General features: G+C 43.9%; 1 protein-coding gene across 14 annotated transcripts in view; it reads right to left on the bottom strand.

Annotated features, from left to right (window-relative positions):
* RNF152 (ring finger protein 152) overlaps window positions 1-22,834 on the bottom strand; it is a 73,774-nt gene that overhangs the window by 43,690 nt on the left and 7,250 nt on the right. For 2 of the 14 annotated variants that reach the window (XM_057698528.1, XM_057698527.1), the window contains 4 exons: window positions 14,891-15,039; window positions 13,431-14,054; window positions 8,923-9,382; window positions 8,534-8,812 (listed from right to left, as the gene is read on the bottom strand). The exons of 5 other annotated variants lie outside the window; for them this stretch is intronic. The gene's annotated coding sequence lies outside the window, so the exon portion shown is untranslated. 7 more of the 14 variants (XM_057698529.1, XM_057698531.1, XM_057698537.1 and 4 more) reach the window with 7 other exon arrangements.

The following is a 22,834-nucleotide window of genomic DNA, read 5'->3' on the forward strand; positions in this document are numbered from 1 at the left end:
ATCCCCTCCTCTCACCTGAACATCATGGAGAAGAAAAGAACCCGGTGCTGAATCACAGGCACTTTAACAATGGGAGAAACTAAACAAGCCAAGCAAATCTCATTGCCAAGTTTATACCTTGCCTGTGTCTGTGTTCAATCTGATGTGAAAATGGTGGTGAAGGAAAAAAAAAAAAAATCAATGCTGCGTATGAATACAACCGGTATGATATCAGCAAGTTACATGGTTTCCCTGAATTAAGATAACTCGTCTCGGTCCCTGAAACTATAAAATAACAGCAAATAGGGCTTGTAAAGGTCATGGGGAAGAATTCAAGCAACCGGAATATTATATTTTAAATAAGCTAATGTGGTGGGGAGAAGGGCGGACAGTGCTGCAGTACATTTTGTGGTTTGTGTCCATGCCAAATCCACGCTCTGAAACGAACCCTATACACTTACAACCAATATCTGGAGTGATTCTAAGGACAGCAAGATTCCCTGACATCTAAGAGTCCGTTTGGGTCACTATTTCAGAAAAGTGAACCAATACACTTTACAAAGCTTTTCAACAAAGGTACAGCGTCGTGAGGGAATTCTGGTCTACCAGGAGTTAACCATAAACATGTTAATAAGATTAGCATGTTCTAATCCATGGGAGGCATTATTTTGGCAACAGCATAGCCTCCAACATAGCCTGGCTAAATTAAAAGAAGGGACACCTGCTAAGGACTCCTTGCTCCATGCTTTATACGACCACGCCATGTTTCCAGGTAAAGAGCCCTGGGATCTTGTCCTGACTCTGCCGCTAACGCGCTGTATGACCTGGACCCGTCACTCAATTTCTCTGGGTCTCAGAGTTCTCATCTGTAAGGTGAAAGGGCTGGTCAAGGGCTCCTCCAATTCCTACTCCAAAAGCTGCCAAAGATCCAAAATTTACTGGCTGACTTCCACCTGAAATTAGATTCCGATTGAATCTAATTTCGATTGGTGGGTGAAAAGAAGACGATGAAGCTGACGTTTGAGACTCCGACAAACTAAAAGCTGGAGAACACACGTGAGCTGAAGAGCAACATGGTGAAATACACATCGAGTCCCTCTCCGTGGAAAGCTATAAAGCCTGGGGGTCCGGAGAGTTTATCGCAAAGCCCCCTGACAGTGCTTTAGTTATCTGCAGAAGGGCTCTCTCCATTGATGCTGCCTCCTGCACTCAGAGCTTCCCAAGTACCAGCTCTGAAGGGATGGGTGAGGTGGGGAGTTACCCTTGGGACTCAGATCCCACAAAAATATCATTGCGAAGGCCCTCGGGCCACGGAACGTAGCTTTCAAGGTCACTCTGATCCAGACTCACTCGCACGGGAAACGAAGCGCCTGAGGATTTGCTACACCTTCCTCCTCCCGTCCTTACTAGTGTGATGGGGAAGGGGGGGCAACCTTTGTCCTCTTGAGGGCCTGCGAAATTAGCCACAGAAAATGAAAAGTGGATACAAAGAGCTATTGAGCTCTCTCGGGATTTAGTTCCCTCACCAGCTAGCTCCACGGAACAAATATGCTTGCTTAAGTAGGAAAGCTCGGGGGGGGGGGAAGTGACCAAAAGATTGAGGACTTGTTATAAAACTCATCTTCAAAAAGCCGTAATTATCCCAATAGTGTCACCTAAGCATTATTTACAGACATCCTTCTGCACAATTCCCCCTCTCTGAACAGCCCTCGTCTAGATATAATGCTACTCCTCAGGATAGCATTTTAAATTAATTAAGTAGTAAAACAAGGAAAAACCAGCATTTTTCAATCAAAATTCTGGAGTGAATATAACTAAAACCCATGCAGGGAAACAGGCATAAAAGAGAGAGAAACTGACTTTTTACCTTTATGCTGATAATTCCTACTTATCAGTTGTATAATTGTCAGCTTTCAAACTGTTTTCTGCATTACCTGTTGGATAACCTCCAACACTGTAAGAGGAAGAAAGTGTATAAATTCTTCTATTTTGAAGATGAGAAAACTGAGACTTAAGGATATTAAATGGTAAGCTCAAAGTCAAGTGGCAGTAGAAACCCAGATCACCAAATTCCTTATTTCAAAGCCTCCTCCAGGACACCACACACTGTGTCCAGTGATTTCATTTACGTGGTGAAACCAAAATAATCTTTACATCAAATGCTGTCATATCTTTGGCCTGGGCTTTACTTTTGAACTTCTACGGCCCCAGGATGTTCTGGTTTAAATCCTGGCAAAATGAAGCAAATTTCCAACTGCCACATAAATGGAGTTTTCTTTACAAGCCGCTGCAGGTAAGAGAATGTACCCCATGGTCTGCCGTTATCACTGTAGCTCGCCTCCTAACCCACTGTTACTTCTTTTAAATAATCGAGCCTATGGTTCATGGCCATGTTCTGATCACACAGGGACACAAAAGCAGCAAATAATCCCATAGTCCACTCTCAGGCCCTGGCCAGCCATCAAAAATCTGACTGTGGGTCTTTGTTCATTCTATTTTTGGATGATACCATATCGCAAAACACCTCTCAGCCTCAGCCCTGTTAATCAATACTCGTTTAAAGTAAATTTGTCATGTAGGTGTATAAACATCTACATTCAATTGTGTTTGCCAAAATAATGCATTTGCCCCGTGATTATAAATGATCAAATAACTAAAACAACACAGCAGCAGCAAAAGCAGCTCTCGTTTGTGCTGAGGTTGTGGGTATGTGTTTAGCTTCATTTCTGGGATCTTTACTGTTACTAAATCTACTGAAATAAATGAGCAGGGCTGGGTAGGGGGATGCGTTGTCTCAGACATGTTCTGTCCCAACCCTCTCTTCTCACAACTGGAATCTCCTCCACCCATCCATCTACCCCAGTTTCTAGGACCAGCCCTAACCTTAGTGGAGACACCTGGGTAATTTTGGTGCAACCCTCTGGGACCCCACCCAAGTCCCTCTGACGGCCAGCTTGGCTGTGACTTCCTGCCCAGGCTGTTCTACCTACGTTTGAGTCCTTTCTTGAATCCTTAGCCCTCTGGGCCTGAAGCTCCCCACACTCCTGGCTGCCCTTCCGTACCTCAAGCCACCTGGACCTGCCGTCCCTTACAACCATGCACACCAGGACGGGGAGCCTGTCCTGGATACTGCCACCACCAGAAATAGTCTCCAATTCTGTCTCCCTCAACCTCTTACTGCAACCCATCACCCTGAGGGGACATCCCCTGGCCCCAGCCCTCCTGCAGCGCCTCCATTCTATCTGGCAGTGGACTGCGCCCAAGGCCCCCACCAGGCAAGTCTACAGCACTCCTTCCGGGCCTGGCCAGACCCCAAGAACAGACCAGCAGCTCCTCAACCAACCCTCTGCATTTCAGATCTTGTTCTTACTTAAATGCCTCTGTCCGAGCGTAGCATCTATTTATTCGTGGAGACAGAGCTCGTGAGAGGCTGTCCTCATCATCACCCCTCACTGTTTACTTGCGATCTGCCAGTGGCTTGCACACAGCCACCTATTAATTGCCTTGCAGACATCATGATGCAGCACATTTCACTATTTTCACACAGAGATGAGAAACCTGGGATCCCATTCTAATAAGAAATGTGCTTAAATTCAGTTGGCAAGACTGGGGCAAAATCAGGACTAAATGAAGGCTGACCTGACTTCCTTCTCACTGTATGAATCCTATTTGGGGAAACCCTATATTTCTCATGCACCAGGTTATGTCAATTACCGAGAGCAGGAGGGTGGAGGAGATGCTTTCTAACCCACGTGGGCTGCTCTGATACCCCTCGGCCACGACCCCGTATTATGATGAGGGCTGGGGCTTCCGGGCATCTCAATCACCTGCACACACCATTCAGAAACCACCTCGAACTCATTCCACCTCGCAGAACGGGACAGAGTACGCATTTGCTCAAATTCCCACTTCAGTACTTCTGATAAAACCAATTGTTTCAAATAAAACTGGAAGGACTTTTGTACTTCCCACTGGTACCATCTAAGCTTCTTGGTATCAGGCTTAGTTGACTTAAGTGAAATCTGCAACAGAGCATGAGAGAGCTGTTTTGGTGCTAATTCAAAGTCTAAGTTGCTTCCGAAGTACTGCGTAACTCTCACAGACCATGTTCCCAGGGGCTCCACAACATAGTCATTGGAGACATACTGTCACAGCTACCAGCTCTGCAAAGAGGTGGGAGCTGCATATGTCCGGCAGGGCGTATGCTGCCCTCTGAAAATGGGTTTGAAGCTGTGGCATGAATAAGAATCAAATTATCTGTTGAGGGGAGATGGGGATGTTATGGGTTGAATTGTGTCTCCAAAAAAGGTGTATTCAAGTCCTAATGCCTGGACCTCAGAATGCAGCCTTATTGGGAAACAGGACTGTTGCACGTTATCAGTTAAGATGAGGTCACACTGGATTAGAGGGACCCTTAGTCCAACACGACTGGTGTGTTTAAGAAGAGACCCATGAGGAGAGAAGGCCATGTGACGATTAATGATGCAGCTACAAGTCAAGGGTTGCCGGCAACACCAGAAGCTGGAAGAAGCAAGGAAGGGTCCTCTCCTCTAGGTTTCAGATCGAGCGTGGCCCTGCCAACACCTCCGATGTGGACTTCCAGCCTCCAGAAACGTGAGAATAAGATTCTCCTGTTTTCAGCTGCCTGGTTTGTGTGACTTTGTTACAGCAGCCCTGAGAAATTAACACAAGGGGCAAATGAAGGAGGAATCACAAAACCCTCTTGATTGAGAAGCAGCACCAAATAGGAAAGAGAAAACACAGACAGTCCCCAGCTTAGCATGATTCCATTTAGGATTTTTCGACTTTACAATGCAGTGAGAGCAATATGCATTCAGCAGAAACTGACGTTTGAGTTCTGAATTCTGATCTTTACCCGGGCTAGCAATTTTCGGTACGATCCTCCCTCCTCCTCGTGGTGCTGGGCAGTGGCAGTGAGCGCGGCTCCCCATCAGCCACGTGCTCACCAGGGTAAACAACCGGTACACTCACAGCCATCCTGTACCCAGGTGACCGTTCCATTTCTCACTTTCAGTACAGTTATCAATAAATGATATGAGACAGTCCGTACGTCCTTATAAAACAGGCTTTGCATTAGATGGTTTTGCCCAACTGTGGGCTAACGGACGTGTTCTGAGCACGTTTAAGGTGGGCGAGGCTAAGCTATGGTGTTCGGTAGGTTGGGTGTATTAAATGCATTTTTGACTTACGATACTTTTGACTTACGATGGGTTGGCCAGGATGTAGCCCCATCATAAGCTGAGGAAGGTCTGTACGTGTTTGTGATCAGGAACATCCTGCCTGGTTGAACTGCAGGAAGAAAGACAAGGCCCAGGGTTCCTGGAAGGAGACTTCCTTCCGCTAAGAGACTAGACCATCTAATTCAGGTCCCAAGTAGGGGAAGGAATGGGATGGGGGCAGGAAAAGTAGAAACTGAAGCTTTTTCCTCTCTATTTACATACAAAGTCCTGCGTCCTGCATCCTGACCCTCTTAGTCCCTCTCTGCCTCACATACTTACAGAAAGGTACTAATAGGTGATTTCATAGCCATGATCTCATGTAATCTTCACGACCATTCGTGCGACAAGGAAGGAGGGAAAGTACTATCACCCCCATTTTACACACGAGGAAACTGGGGCTCACACGAGATCACAGATGAGATGACCATCCTGAAAAGGACATCAGCTGACAAAAGCAAAAGGCTTTCAGAAAAGGTGGCATGCAAGTATAGGAGGTAGGGGGGTAAAAAAACAGCCCAAATCTTGTCTTAAAAAAAGAGTTCAACAAAAGTTCTAGAAGCCTTCCACATCCAAAACAAATCAAATTTGTTGGCCTTGAACGAAGCCCCTTTACCCTTTTCAGGCATTCAGATAACACTGCTGTGGACACAGTCTACTGATTCTCTGACCATTTTTCGAAGTGTCCCTGAGGTAAACCCCTGAACACATTTTCCAGGCTTGAAAACATAAGTTCTCTAGCATTGGCGTTCTGTCTCATTCGTTGCTTCCAAATCTTCACGCACTCCTGTGTAGCCACAGGGCCCTTGCATAACCATCACCCCCGCACAAGCTGGACTTCAGAGAGTGATTGAGAGGCTGGAGTACCACAGACTCATGTTCAACAACCTCTGATGACTGAACAGACCTTTTTCCAAAGCAACACTGGATAAGAGTAAAGAAGTCAGGGACAGAGCGGGGTGGCAGGTGTCCCAGGAAAGGACAGGATTGAAAGGGTTAAGCCTCAAAGTACTGGGAATGAGAGCTTGGGTGGAGAGCTCTGACTCCAACCAGCTTCCTTTTCCATATATTTTATTCTTTTCCCCCTAGAAAACACCCAGTCACTGTTCACTGAGAAAACTTGACTTCCATGCCCCCAAACCTGCAGCCAAGATGTCAGGCACGCAGACCCCAGAGCCTACCGCTCATCACTCTGGAAATTACCTCTGCGAAATGCCATTCCACATTTTGTCAGCTTGAAAATATTAAACACCACTGAAAGAAATTTAAGGTTTCCTTTTCAGATTTAAATGTCTACTTATTTCAAAATGAATTAGTAGTTCTCTGGGTTTCATAATGTTTAATTCATTAATAATAACTACAGCTCGAGAATTTGAAAGGGAAATTGCTTCCAGGATAAAATTAAATGTGAAACTCTAAGCAGTGATTCACGGCTGTTCCTATCTAAATTACTAATCCATGTGACAAACCTGGTTGGCAGCACAAGAAAGCAATACTATTTTTCCCCATTGCCTTTATAGACTTCGCCGAATTGTTTTGCAAACTGTCTAAACCCAAGTCCTAGATAATCCCCTGCTAGCAGCCTCCATTTTGTTGTGGAATTTAGTACTTAGCGTCTCTACTGCCTCAGAGAGGTTCACAATGGACTAATACTTCTGTGCCTCAGAAGAGAGTTTTCTCAGTGTTAAGAGTCTGGGCATATAGTCCAATGGATTTCCAAGGCAGCTCATTTTAAATTGAAGGCAAATATCTCCGTGATATCTGTCCACATTTCCCCGAAAGAAACCTGCATAAAACTCTAAAAATGGCAATTTTCTTTTAGTTTGCAAGGAAGGCTAGACAGCTGAGATTCAATTACATATCTCCCTGTTAGAACAATTGGTAACTAGAATAAACCCTGTGGTCCAAAAGACAAGATAATGTTTCCGAAGCTTCACCAAGCCCAGGTTACGCTGCCTACTAAAATTTCTCTCAGGTCTGTCCCTACAATCACCGCCTAGACCAGGGTGGAGACGCAGGGATATTCCTGACCACGTGCCCCCCACCTTCAAAGGAGCTCACAGGACCAAGGCCCCACAGGGCACACCTCTCTGGGAACCGCTGTCCAGACCACCTCGACAGCCCTGCACACCCGGTCCCACATCTCCAGTTTCCCCCTCACTCCCACCACCCTGCATCCTGGTCCTAAATGGCAAGTCCCTGACAGCCCTCAGGAGTGCCACCCCATGCCAGGGCTGTAATATGATGATGCCTTAACCCTTGGGACAGTTTGGGGAAGGTGTCCTCATGGTGCCAAGGCTGCAGGGCAAGAGACCCAGCAAAGACATTCAACACACACACTTGCCCAAGTTACAGAGCAAGAACATGGCAGAGCCAGGATTCACACCCACACTTTCTACCCAATTTCCCATGCTTCCAGCTGTCTGATGAGGCCACCCACAGCTTCCAATATTCTACTTACTCCTGATGACTAAGGGAGTGGGGCCCACATGCCCACCAAGGTCTAAAGATCCTTTGGTGATTTGGTTACATTTCCAGCCTCATAAGACCCACATCCTCATCTCCATCTTCCTTCCCCGCACTCTGGCTTCTCCAAACCATGCACGTGCTGTTCCCTCTGCCTCTCCTCCCGGAAGGGCTCCTGCAACCCCCTCAGGTGTCTCTTTCCCCCCTTTATGCTTCTGCAGTGCCACTTGCATCCCCTTCGTCAACCAGTCACTACTTTCTACTGACAAGGGGTCTCCCCCTTCAGTCCATGACCGTCTCCAAGGCAACATCTCTGGCTCTTCCACGACAGGTCCCTGCGTCCCCAGAGCAGGGCCACAGTGAGATGGTCCCTAAACCTTTGGAACTAATGAATGTGCTATGACAAATGTGTTCAAAGCAAAAGCAAAACCAAACAACAGACTTCAGGGCTTGTCCCAAATTGACTCAGGACCCTTAAGAGTGAGGAGAAGGAGATGAGAAGGGTTTATGTGCACTTTTTAAAAGCTCTGCCTGTCAAGGCATTTTTTTCCACCAAGCATTCCAACATGGCAACCACGTGATGGTGAGAACACCTAGCTATCTGCTCTCTAGCTAACAGGTTTATGAAGCAAGCCTGTTTCGGATTTTAAGTCGGCAAGAGATAATCTTCAGAGGGGAACTCAAGAGTCACCCATGTGTCACAAAAGCAAAGAGATGACAGACTGAATCCACAGCTCCGAACGGTTTTTATTGTGGTTTCCTGGCAGCAGGAGGGAGAGCAAAGAGATGTTTGGAAGAAGGGGCTTTTTTTGGTTGTTGTTGTTTTGATTTTAAGGAGGGAAGGTTCCTACCTCCTACAGCTCTTCTGTCAACTCCAGCATGGGGGTGAACTGATGTAAACCAAGCTGGACTCCCCGTAGCACCAGTTTGAACCGGTTATTCAGGCATCTATTCCTGACCATGAACTTGGCATCAAATAAATCCAGATGCCATTGACAATGCAGCATGAAAAGCAAAAATAACAACTGTAACTCATGGTAATCATTTAAAATGTAAAATAATGTTCCTAAATCCCTTAGAATGGTTACAAATGTCCAGTGCACGTGATTTCTCCGAGGAGCCCCATGGTACTGTGAAAACATAAAAAACGCACATAAAAATACAACTCTACTGTTACATAAATTTAACCTTCAACTGATATTCTACTAAAACAAACAATACATTAAACCAATTTGTTCACCTTCTTAGAACTTGATGAGCCCCTGGGGGACTATCTGGATGCCATGGTGCCTCCTTCACAGAACCTTCCATGGAGATTCAAGGCAACGTGTTTTCCTTTCTCTTCATTTCCCTTGCAGCCAGCACAGGCCTTCAGAACAAGATGCCGACTCTAGAGGTTGGCCTCTGTGTGTTGCTGTCAGCCTACAGCACCTATCCGTGCTATGTTCAGGGCTGTTTCTCCCAGGGAAAAGCATATTTTAAATATTTTCCAATTATTTCTCTCTTCTTCCCAGTTTATTCAATATCTCAAGAGCAGCCACACATGCTCACTGTCAGCTTGGAGACCACAGAACGGAAGGAAGTCTAGCCCAGTCACCCTTAGCTGACCGTGCAGGGCACTCTCTGCCCTGGGCATCCAGAAAGGTACCTCAGGCCACGAGGATAAGTACAGGCTTTAGAAGCAACTTCAAAGTCATCCACTAAATGAATGAGAAGCATACATCAGTATTTTGCTGTGTAGTTATGTGGGGGAAAGATGCAGAACAGAAAAGTGCTCAGGAAAGTCAGGACCAGGCATTGCAAAGGCAGCTTCACAAAAAGATCAAGGATGTACAGGATTCTTCACAAGTGACTTAAAAGCAGATTGATAAAGAATTGCCTATTCTTGAGGTTCTTAGGGTTCCCACTTTAATGATTAAATAGAAAAACTAAAAAACATTCATTGTTCATAAGAACGTAGATCTTTCATAAGCAGTTGAGGTTCTTAGAAAACATTTTTAGAACATTCTAACATCTTGGTAAGATTGATCTAGGAATATCCTAAGTTCTCCATTTCTTTGTAAGTAGGACTAAAGTAACCCCAGTCTCAACCATTTCCACCACCAAAAAATTCTAATTACTGAAATCCATAGTAATGCGAAATTTCTATCCTCAAATTTCAATGGCTAACAACACAAGGAACAATGATATAAAGACAAAATGAGAAAGTGTATAAGCAGAGGTACATTTGGACAGGAAGCCACCATAGTAACCCTGTAATTAGGATTCACGGTAAGTATTTGTATTTTATGATATAGACTTACACGCTGAGCTCGTTCATTCTGAATTCAACCCATGAGGTGAAAAGATGGGCAGGTCCATCAACTCAAGTTAGGCTTCACCATATACCTTGTCCGATCACATCCTTCCATTTCTCCCAAACCTCCCTCTCTCTTGGAAAGAAATAACTGAAAATATGGAAATATTATTTTACTGGACCCGTATCTAACACTAATCCCCTGCTTTTAGGATTATAAAGAGGCTGGAGTGGGGGCAGGGGGGCAGTGTAGAAAGCACAGCAGGAAGCCTTCGGTGGCCAAATTTCACTGCAGTCATGACGTGGCCTGTGTACTCTAAATAAGCTTGACTTATCACAATGTCTGAGGATGGGATTTATTCTTGCAAATATGCACAAGTAAGGGCCTTTAAAAAAATTCTCATGTCGTTCATCTCCTTGTCTCCCACAGAGCTGGTCTCTACGAAGTGCTCTCCTCAGCTCTGGTTTCTTCTACCCAAGGAAGAAAGGGTCCCTCCCCCACCCCTTCTGTCCCCTCACCCCTGGCTCTTCACAGTTGGCATGGTCCCCTAAGAAAAGACTTCACATCCCTGCCAGCTCCACTGCCCCGAAGTCCCACCCTGTGTTTTTGTCTTGGCCAAGCAGACCCCAAACCCCAGTCCTGCAGGTTCTGCTTCAGGGCATCACTCTTCTTTCTCTCTCTTCTTTTAAAGATGTGGAAAGAAGACTTCTTTTAAGTTTAACCAAGAAAGAAAGAGGACCAAAGTCCTGTCTTCTTATCAGCATATTTGTAGACCTCATTTGTTCAGAGTCAAGAAAAAAGAAAAGTGAAGCCTAAGTAAGGGACCGCCTCCGTCCGAGGCAAAAAGGTCCAGCTTAAACTGAGTGCCCCACCGCCTTTCTGTATCCATGCCTCCTGCCTTGTGGGCCCTCCCAGCACCCAGTCCTCAAGTCTTAGCAGAGCCTACCTGCCTAGATCAAGTTACAGCTTGTGGTCGTCTTTTTCACCTTCCCTCCATCTGACCCACCTGCACCCTTCATCTGCACCTGCTTCTTAGAGGGGTTGGTAGAAACCTGATTCACAGGATTAGCTACTACACGCTTAACAGAGGTGAATATGTTATCCTACCCAAGGGCATTCACATTTTAGCAAAGGATTCATGGACATAAAACCCAAAAGGAACAGAGAAAATAACTAATTTATACTGATTGTCTCCATACCAGCTTCAGCTCTCAGACACATCATTTAACTTCTCTGGGCCTGCCTCCAGCTCCCACCTTGGACTATTGTTCTGAGAATTAGTGAGCTAACATATACATAATACCGAAAACAGCACCTGGCACCTTGCAAGGGCTCCGTGCACATCAGTTATCAGTATTAACCTTCACAGCAGTGACCCTTGGAGTTAGGTACTTCTGGCCTCATCTTAAATGAGGACACAGAGTGATTTGCTCAGGACAACAAGGCTGATACATAAGTAGCAGAGGAGGGATACAGCCCTCAGTCCACAGAGGGACCACAGTTCATCATGTCTTCTCCACACCACAAGGAATGAATCTCTCATGGTAAAGCCGAGGACACTGCAGGCCAGCAGGGTGAGAGTGCATTAGAGGGGTCCTATGGTGTGCCGAGCGCACCATCAGAAGGAAAGGCTAGACGGCTGGGGTGGGCATCAAGTGAATAGGGTGTTATGGTCTATCAGGGCTCATTCAAGGCCCACCTCTGAACTGCAGAGATCTCAGTTCACCTCATTTAGCCTCAGGTTTTCCTGCCTATAAAATGGGAACAATTTACTTGGAAGGTGGTAAGTTCCCGCACCAGGGAGGCAAAAGGTAAAACTTCTCGTGAGGGAGGTTTCAGAAAAGGATCCTGCGGTCAGGAGGGCAGCAAATCTGATATCGGTTACTCCCAACATTCAGAATGAGGATTCATAGAACAATAGGCTAGAGGTGAACAATGTTTATTAAAAAAAAACAATACCACAGCCTAAAAATATTGCTAATCACCTTGATATTGGCTGGTTAAAAACTGAATGACCTCTGGGCAGTCTGAATTTTAATCTCCAAAATATTCCTGAAAACTCACCCATTTCCATCATGTATTACAAATCCATACTTAGGCCTCCTTCCTCTCTGGCTTGTCCTACATTTGAAAAGCATTGGCTATTCTACTAAAGTGGACTTCCCTCAGAATAATCTCACTATTCTCTACTTCCACATAATTTCAGCAGCTAGTCACTGCACTATAAACTTTGGGTGAACTTCTGGTATAGAAACAAAATAGCCACAATAAGATAATTAATTACAACTCTATTGTGACCAGAGCACAGAGTGACTGAAATTAAAACTCTAAAATTTTTAGCACTCCATTTTTAATATTATGTTCATTGAAGATGCTTATTGTGAGTATATTTTGTTTCTGATAGCAGTTACTTTTTATCAGTACTTTTCAATACTGCAAAGTTCTTAAAGATCACTGTATTATAATGAACTGACATACCAATGCTGCTACTGAGTTTCCACCCTGGTTCTGCCACTTGATGGCATAATCTTGAGCAAGCTGCTAGACCTCTCCCTCCGTGCCTCAGTTTGGTCATCCAAAAAATGGGGATAAAAACCCCCTCCTAAATTATTGTAAGAATTACATTGGGTGACATGTAGAGTTTCACAAGATGCTTTGGATTTAGTGACTGCCAAATATTAGCAATTTTTTTCACTTATAAAAGTGAGTCCAATTCAAAGATATTTAATATTTAAAATTTTACCCCAAATTCTTCAATCTCCATACTTAAAAACTGGCAGGTCTTACCTCCTATAGCGCTGGGGCTAACACCACCACTTGCTTTTTTTCTGCCAATGTATTAAACTCTCATTATTCAGAAGTCAGTTATGAACATCAGCCCACCTAACATTCTCTGAGGGAGTAAAAGCTCTTTCTCCATAACCCAGAGAAAGTGGACTTGTTTAATGAGAAAATGGAACAGGCCAGAGCCCAGGACAGCAGATTCTAGCTAATCAGTACTAATTGCTAGGAGTTTTTTGAGGCTGATGGAGCTGAGATTGTATTGGTAAACAAACCTCAAGAAAGGAAAATTAAAGCTGCTTTACTCCCCAAAGTATTTTCCTAATCTATCTTAATAAGCATAGTTTCATTCTGTTTATTCACAACAATTTTTCATACCATACTAATGAATTTTGTCTGATTAAGTTAATTTTAGAAACATAAAAACTAATTTCAGGCTTCTACTACTGTTTTTACCCATTTGGGCTCTGAGTATGTTTTGATTCCTGAAAACCTAACCCAACATCTTACCTTAAAACCAAAGGCAAAACTACATGGCAACGTGCCCTGATACTATCTCCTCGTGGCCACAGCCTAACACCACATTAAGAGAAGAATTAATCAAGACAGTCAATATATCTTTCAAATAGTAGACAAATATAAACTAAGTCAAAGGTGGTAACTAACATACCACACTTCCGATGGTGGATACAAGATTCAGCTGCAAGATGCAGGGCCCCCTAAGAGGAAAGGAAACTTTCTGATGATACAGCCTTTAATCAACCAGTTCCACGTAGATACCACATCCAAAAGAGTGTGGGAAATACAAAAAAGCATTAATCTCTGCAGTCCTCGAGGAGATTAAGAACTAGTTGGAGACATTACAGTTCACACTAACATTTACTGGTGGAAAAAAACAAAAAACAAAAAACAAAAAACAATACACTAGGTCCCTGGAATGCAAAGATGAATAAGGTGGGCCTAGTCTCAGCCCTGATCTACCTTTGGTCAGCAGCTGGCTGTCCCCGGGACCTACACTAAGGTCTGCGAGACAGAGGAGACAGCAAAGGTCATTTTCAGCTGTGATTTATCAAGGATTCAGTGATGGGATCTAAGCAGGGAATTAAAGAAAGAGTTATGATTTGAATAGAAGGGCAGAGGAAGAGCAAGCAGGCTAGCCAGTCCCGAGCATGTCTAGGGGCTGGTGAGTGAACCGGCTCAGATGAGGAGAGGGTCTTCCCACCAGGTTCCCAATATTCCAGGCAGGGTCCCATAGGGAGCACTCCTCATGCATGGTCTGTAAAATATTTCAGATCTAGAAGAAATCATAACCAATTTGGGAGTAATTAATAGGATCGAGCTACACAATAACATGAAATCACACACTGCTTTTAGTTTTCCATACATGCAAGTGTTCTCTGCTGCAGATAACTTTTTTCTTTGTTCCTACCATTCTTTTGACCTATGTCTTTTCACAGCCAGCCCTCGAGAGGTTCTCTCTCCCACTGGGCAATATGATCCAAACCTCAGACTCGTAATGACCACCTGGATGTGCATTACTTTTGAAGGGACAGCTCTGACCTCACTACTAAATGCATTTCCAAATGAACTCTTGATTTCTCCCAAATGTGGTCCTTCCTCTGCAATTTTATATTTGTTATCACTATTCACCCAGTGCCTCAGACTCGAAAACCTGTTTACCTCTCATCTCTGGCTCAACTGGTCTCCAAAATTCTACTAACTTTGTCTCTGAAATGCCTCTTGTCTTCATTTGTCCTTTCCATTCCTGCGGCCCTCCCCTGAAGTCCCACTCTTCCCCACATCTTCTCTGGACCCCAACTAGTCTCCCCACCTTTGTCCTTTCCTATCCCAGTCCATACTGACTGCTGCCACGTTAAGCTTCTGAAAGCATAGCTTCACACTCACATCCTTCCCAGCCCCCAAACCATCAATGGTTTCCTGCCAAATAAATCGCAGACTCCCCCTTCCACCCACCATTCTAATCCTCTTCCTACAAGTCCTGCTCACGTACTCCATGCTTCAGTCAGAAAGCATCTGTTGTTGTTCAGAAGACAAAATCCATCCTCCCTTACCGCCTTGCTGCTGCAAAAATGCCATTTCACCTGCCCACAGGTCCCGATGAGTACTTACCTTTCCAGGGCATCATCAAATGCCTACTTCTTCCAGGAAGCCATTCTAAACCCTCTAGCAGGAAGTCATCTTTCCCCCTCTGAATTCCAAGGCCACTTCATCCAATACCACCTGGCATTTGAGTTCCTTGTGTCCACGTGTTCATATCCCTACAGATGTAAACTCGTAAAGGAGTATCTCTATATAGGGTAAAAAATAATCAAACCAATGTGCTAAATTAGCACTTTCTTACAAGGAAACATTGTGCCAAGATTTGTAGAAGACCACCAGCTGACAGCTTAGTAGGGACTTTATGCTCAACCTGTGCAAAATAAAGCAATAATATCAATAACTCTTTTGAATCATCATATACAGATGTTAGTTGAGGTCATGAAAATACAGGACATCTCTGAGAAAGTGAGTGTCCTTAACAGACTGAAAAACCTGAGGCAGCATACCGCAGCATAAACTCGTGGTTCTAATCCCAGCCCTGGCATTACTCATTTTGTGACCTTGGGCAAATCATTTAGCCTCTCTGTGCCTCAATTTCTTGTAAATGGAGAAATTAAAATAGAGATATTAATAGTACCTTCCTCTTAAGATACTGTCATAATGATCCACACACTGTGTGCTAAGCCCTTAGAGCCCAGCACATAATTAGTATTCCCTGTAGTAGCTACTCTTATTCTTACTATTGTGAAAATGTTTTATATGGGGGAAGAAACACAGAAGAATCAAATATTTGGTAGTTAAGATGCCAGCAGGATTTTTTCCAGAGCGACTTTACCATCTTAAAATCCACAAGCCAGATTTGCTCTATTTGCTGACAGGGAGTCTTTGATTGACAGGTAAGGTGAAAGTCACTGGGGGTGGCTCTTTGTACCACGGACTGAATGCTGTGCAAATGGGGCAGCCACCGAGACCACTGACTCAAACACAAAGCTTTCCGCCAACGAAGGGCTCACCCACAATCAGCCATTGTCCCCCACAAACAACCCCGCCGTTGTCACCCAGATGGGCGCCAAATGAAACCGTTTGACTTACACTTTTCAGAGAGTGGCTCTGCGTAATCACAACCACAAACACAATTAACTGTTGCAAAGGAAATCTAGCACTAGGCACTGAATTTGGTCTGATAAGCAAGGTTTCGGGTTTGGCTTTTTAAAGGACACTAAACCACAGCATTCAGCTGGACTCAGCATATATGAGTCTGTTTCAAAGCCCATCACATCACACAGTGACGTATTTATTAACGGTGTGGGGAGTAGCTGTGACCGTAGGGTATCAGCATCTGTCATTTCCCCCCCAAAATATGAAAATGCATTAAACATAAATTGCCACAGACATCCCAACTTGAACTTGCGTTGCAGACACACATTCATACACAGTGAAATGAGAACTGCTGGGACATTTGATGTTTTATTACTTTTTACTAAAAATATTTATAGCTCAGAGCTGCTTGTTATTCACAGGTCAGAATTATTAGAGTGGTGGAATAACAAATGCACATTTATCATCCTCTTATTTTCTGACAAATTTTAGAAATTAAAAGAATTACAGCAATAAGACTGATGCTACCTACACAAGAACAAACAAATAAACAAATACACTCTCTTTTTTTCCATAGTTAGAATGTCTGTTTTCAGTCACTGCCTGGAATACTGGCACGGCTGCTTCAGCAAAGTCCCTTCATCCCAAGTGTCAGGGAAGGTTAGGGAAAGTAGACTGACTTCCAAAATACATACCCCCAAATCTCACTGGCCTAATGCCATGTGGCTTAATTTCTTCACATTGCACCCCAATGCAGCTTGGTAAGGAAGGCTCTGCTCCACACGGTCATTCAAGACCCAGGCTCCTTCCACCTTGTGACTCCCTCATACCCCAGGGCTTCACAGGTCTCCCCAGCACCCCCTGCAGCTGGCCAGCAGACCAGAAAGAGAGCAGATGTGCAAAAGAACCCCCACTCTTAACTGCCTCTCATTTCTACACATATCCTGTTGGTGAGAACCAGTCACATGCCCCCCCCCGCCCCACCCCCAGATGTAGAAAGTAGTCCAGTACAGTGGTTGTCTACTGGGGGCAATTTTGACTCTCAAGGGGCATGTGACAATGTCTGGAGACATCTTTGATTGTCACAGCTGGGCAACTGGCATCTAGCAGGTAAAGTCCAGCGATGTTCCTAAATGTTCCCCAGTGCACAGGACAGTCTCCCCACAGCAAAGAATTAACCAGCCCCAAACGGCAACATTGCTGAGATTTTGGTAAGCATCTAGCCAGTCGCCACAATTACACACACCTCAACGCTCAGCTCTACCACCATTTCCCGCTACAATACATTCTAACCAATCCCAACAAATCCATGTTATCTGTGGTCTGCTCATCTGTTTGCTTGTTCGTTCCTGCATTCATTCATCCAAGCTCCCGAACAAGACAAGGTCCTACAGTCAAAGAATTCACAGTGGGGCAGTGAGCACATGCAGAATTATCAGACGTGGGGCTAAGTGGGTTTAAGAGAACAAATGGAAGGAAAATTAATTCTGCCTGAGAGAGTTGGAGGAGAAGCCATAGGGAAGTGGAATCGGAAGGACGTCTTGAAGGAAGCATATACTCATGGCTTCCCATCAAAATGTTGTGGGGTTTTTTTTTGGGGGGGTGAGCTGTAGAAAAGGTGGTTCCAGGAAAAGGGAACTGCACAAAGGAATGGCAATATGAAAGGATGTGATTTATTCCCCTTTTGTTTTGGGGTGGGAGGAGGGTAGTAAAAAAATGCCTTTTGTTCAACATTTTTTAGCAGTGTATTCACGAAAGTTAAGCTCCCAGACACACACAATAGGTTTCAGTCAAGTGGCCCTTTGAGAAACAAGTCACACCATCAGACTTCATAGAAACTTGTTAGCACAGGGCAAAGCTCAGGTAATAGCTGGAAATCTCACTGCAAATTTTCCAACAGGACCTGTCATGCAGTCTTTCAAACCACGCTGCCTCAGAGAACCACACTGCCTCAAAGCCAACACGAAACTGATGCAGGCAGATGGTTGACCAAATGCGTCCATCTTTGTTCCCAAGGACAGGACAGTGCAGAAGTCAGATCGCCTCCAAAATGATGTTACACTGAAGCTGTAGGGTTAAAAACAAGTTTTTGCTTCTTCCGATTTAAAACCGGTTGTGCATGTGGCACCCAGGCTGCAGTTAAAAGCACAGACTGCTGTTCAGGTTCATATCCTAGCTCTGGTACAAATTCACTACGTGGCCTTGAAGAAATTCCCTAACTTTCCAGAATCTCCTGCTTCCCAGATAATGTGCTTACAGCTCTTAGCACTGCACCTGAAGCATACAATAAAGACTATCTCTACCTTTGTACCATGGCCATCTCCCCTGCCCTCCAAAATTGCCTTTCAGTTGTCATGAAATACTTTGTGGACTCCAACATAGTTTGGGAATAAAAATATCTGATGACCTTTCGTGTTGTTTCGTAGAATATTATTAACAGCAACTTCAGTTTGTGTGGGCAAGATGCTATTAATTACAAACCAATATCACCATGTAAACAACGGTGGTTCTTACTTTTGCAGCTAAAATTAAAATTTTAAAAATACCATACTCAGACACAATTATTTACCCCCATTCATTTCTCTTCACTCACTCTTCCTCCCTCACATTGTCGTCTCTCTCTCTAACTCTTATTTTCACTGTGATCAGCTTTGGGAAAACTAAGTGTATCTAGCTGTGAAGTACTATAGACTATATCAAACTACACCAGTCACCTAGTTCTAAAAAGCCTCATAGAAGGAAGAAATTTGTTTCTTTACAAGTCAGAACATTGAAGGAGAAGTTAAAATGAGGGAAGCAGACTCCAGAACCCAGAGGAGAGTCAGCCTGTTCAGAACTGCTTCCTCCTATGGTGAGGGGAGACGTCTAGAGTCTTGGGCGAAGTCAAGTCCCTTCCACCTTTATGAAAAGTGCAAACAATTGAATGGCGATGCCTTTTGCAATAAGTCAAGAACCAGGATTAAACAAAAGCCAAGCCAACCAGAAAACTAGGCTGAATCACGCTTAGACTTCAAAATTGTTTATCACTGCCCTCCTAATTTACAAGGAATTCTAAATTGTCTGGACAGCGTCTTCTTCAATTTCCACTGCAGACTGGACTTGACCCCAAAGAGAATGCTATTTTAAGGAGCATATTAAAGAGAGGGTTTGGCATCTGCATGCACAGATTTCACAAATAAGGTGTAATAAGTCTGGAGTGAAATCCAATGTGTTCTTTTTAACTTCTTAGTAAAGACACTTTTCCTTGTACATCAGTGAACCTCTTGTAGGGAAATATGCCTGCCCTGAGATGTAATTCTCAAAGACCTTATTTTTTATTTTGCTACAAACTCAAGTCATATGAGCAATTAATTTTTGATAGCTCTGACTCCCCTGTTGGAAAAAAAAGTAAACTATGGACTCTGCAAAGAAACACTAACTCTTTGAACTAATATTTAGCATTTTGTGTACAGAAATAAAGGCAATTTAGTAAATGAGTTCTGTTCACCCAAAAGATTACCCTTCTGTAGACAAGCTGTTTACCTTCTTCTTAGATGAAGTAAGAAACCCTAAAGAAATCTGGCTTATCAGGAACAGACAGGAATATGATTTCTCAGTGAACATAATGATGACATGGGAATCTGATGGGAAGGGGGATGTAAATGTCTGGCAATTGCCCTCAGGTGCTCTGTGCATGAGATTTACAGAACTGGCAACCAGCAAACTAAGTACTGTTTCTGGCAATTTGCTGCAGGTCCTAACATCCCCAGATAAACACTTAACACTTCTCAAAAAGAAACAGAAAACAAAGGATTACCATTTGAAGCCTCAGCTAAAGACTAGAAAAATCTGTGGCTTATCTAACAGCCTTATCAGTTGCCATCAACCCTCCGTATCCATGAAAGAGGGAACACAGGCGAATGGGAGCCCGGCTCCAGACACGTCCACCCAGCGGTATGGAGCCAGGTCTGGTCCCCTTCCCAGCCCCCACTTGGAATTAACGGACTCATCGGGAAATCCCTCCCCATCTTTGGGAGGAGAGCACTGAGCACTGTGTGCACCAGCGCCCCCATCACAGCCCACCTACTATCACATTTACAAGATGGGCACAGTCCAGAAGCATCCCAGGTGCAAACATAAGACAAGGAGGCTCATCTGCTGGTGTCGTGTGGTTCCACCAAGAAGGAAAAACATCACTTTTTGAGAAGAGCCTACGCTCCTACATAAATATGTTCTGGATATCAGCACAACAAGGAACCCAGAGCAGATCCGCGTTGACACATTTTTGATGCGGGTATCAAAGGGCCTAGCCTCGTGTCCAGCCTGAACTGGGACCCAGCTCTCAGAGTTATTTCTGGAGACTAAGTTGCTTCCAGTATTCCTTCAACAAGTATTTATTGAATGTCGACTACATACCCAGCTCTGTGCAACAGCCCTACCAGGCACAGCAAATACCACTAAGGGGAACTTTTAAAGATTCCATTAACTTTACATTTTACATTGTATAGTCTAGCTTTTGTGCCTTTATTAAAGAGCTGTTTTCTTTAAAATAATAGAAATATTAATAAACATGCCATCCAAAAAGCAGATTCATAAATGAAGAGATTGACAAGCCATGCTGCCTTCTCCAGTCTTATACTGCCCCGTTCTCTCCTGCCTCCTCTCTTACGATGGCTGTGTGTCTAACGATGTGAAATGTCTAAAAAGCCTGCTTCAGGATGCAAACAATCACAGAACAAGGACAGGACCCCCTAAGTAGGGTGACCAGTTCGTCCCAGGTTTCCTGGGACTGTTCTGGTTTTAACATGGAAAGTCCCTCAACCCAGGTACCCTCTTAGTCCTGGACAAGCTGAGTCGGTGGGTCACTCTACCCCCCCCCCCAAAAACCAGACCCCAGCAAAGGGAGGTACATTACTGGAGGTCCTTCACTTGCCTGAGAGGAATGAGGCCACAGGAAAAACGTGGCTCGTGCCCTTTAAAAACGACCTAGGTTGCCTATGGGCTGTCTTAGAACCTCACAGCTTCCTCCAGCTTCCTCCTGAAAAGGCCTATCATTTTAAAAGCCACAGCATTTAAGCAAAGCTTTCCAATGACAAGACTTTCCAATGACAAGACTCCAATGACATGACATACAGAAGAAATCCTCATGTAAATGCCAAAGGCTAGAGTTATTTGGAAGTGGATATTTCCTTGGCTAGTTTAAGAGCTCCTTCAGTTTAGACCGTAACTATTCACCCCAAGATTTCCAGAATCCAGCACCAAGACTGGTGGGGAGCAAACACTGAATACAATGGGCGTTAATAATAGCTGCCATTATGCAGTGCTTATGATGTGCAGGACAATACACTAAGCACTTTATATAAATGATCTCATGGTCACAATAACTCAGTGAGATTACTGTGTTAAGGCTCAGTGAGACCTTATTTACTCAAGGTCCTTATGACAGAGCATGTTTGAACCCAACCCATGTTGCTTCAAAAGTTTCATGTTTTCAACCACGTGACTGAATTAGGTTCCAGTAAGGTGGGCATACATAGTAAGGGATCAAGAACTGAGAGGAGCGTATCAGATACATTTCTTTTATTCTCTCCACTTTTAGCTTTGCCACTGCAAAAAAAAAAAAAAAAGACAGAAAGTCAAATCAATCATGAGTTAAGCTCATACCTTAAGCTAAGGCAAGGTAAGGATTTTAGTTAGAATTGGGCAGAATTGTGCCTGGCAAACAGTAGGCACTGAATATTTAAATAAATTTAATAAATACACTTGTATACCTAATCTGAGGTTTCAGTTATTGATGCTCAGTGTTTCAAAGGCTACTTTACCCACCACCATAGGTGAATAGATGGATTCCTACCTGAAGCTTCTGAAGGGTTAGTGTGATGGAACAGGAGTAGATGGACAGGTGTTCACCCCAGTTAAGGACAGCTCTCTATCTGCCTAGCTATTATTCACTTAGGATAACAGTTGTCCTTATGTCTCAGACAACAAAGGGACAAATTCTCTAAACACAGTACAGAGATCTATCCTCGTGCTCTCCAACCACTTTTGATCTCTTTAACCTGAAAGGAAGCAATCTGCAGACCTATAGAGCAACACAACTGCAAAAGAATATCACACCAAAGACTTTGTTTTTGAGACATTTATCTCAGCTCCTTTCATTATCTGTCAAACTGAGAACATTATTTTAATGTTAATGTATTCCTGGCCATTTTCTCCAAGCAGCTGAACACATTTCCTCTTTCATAATAACACTATCCATAATGATCAAGCATTCCAAGTGCTAAAGAAGACTTTCCATCATTTGAATGAGTATTCCAATATCAAGAGGTGAGGTAAACCAGATGTCTCTCCCAAAGGCATTTATGGCCACAAGTTAATTAGGAAGGGAGGTGTGGTAACCAGCTGTGGGCAACTGTCACCCACTCATGTCAAGTCCAAACAGCACAGTTTGCTCCTTGAGATTGTGGGCTGGCCTGGTGGGGTGTGGCATTCTAATGCTGCTTACTGTATGTCACCAAGAAGAGGGCTTTTTTGTTTGCTTTATTGCTGTTTTGGAAGAAGCAGGCCAATTCAAGTTGAAAAACAGGCCAACAATGACAATTCGTTTTGTTAGAATGATGACCCTCTATGAGAATGTTCACTTCCCAACCACTGGTATGCACACTGCAGCCCGGCAACTGTAATCTGATTCAATTATTAATGCAAGCAGGGGAAGCTCTTAAAAATAAGTTTCTCTCTTCTTAACTCCATTTAATGCTACAGGTCAAAAACATCTATAATTCCTTTATCACAGTAGGTCAAAATCATTTCTGTGTTATCAATGATTTAGTATTTATTGAGCCCTTACTTTATACCAATGTGGTAGGGAATACAAAACAGGGTCAAACCTCATCCAGTCTTCATCTTTAAGGAACCTGTAAGATAACTGAGATCCTG

Source organism: Hippopotamus amphibius, chromosome 11, assembly GCF_030028045.1.
Source record: "Hippopotamus amphibius kiboko isolate mHipAmp2 chromosome 11, mHipAmp2.hap2, whole genome shotgun sequence".
NCBI classification, from domain to species: domain Eukaryota; kingdom Metazoa; phylum Chordata; class Mammalia; order Artiodactyla; family Hippopotamidae; genus Hippopotamus; species Hippopotamus amphibius.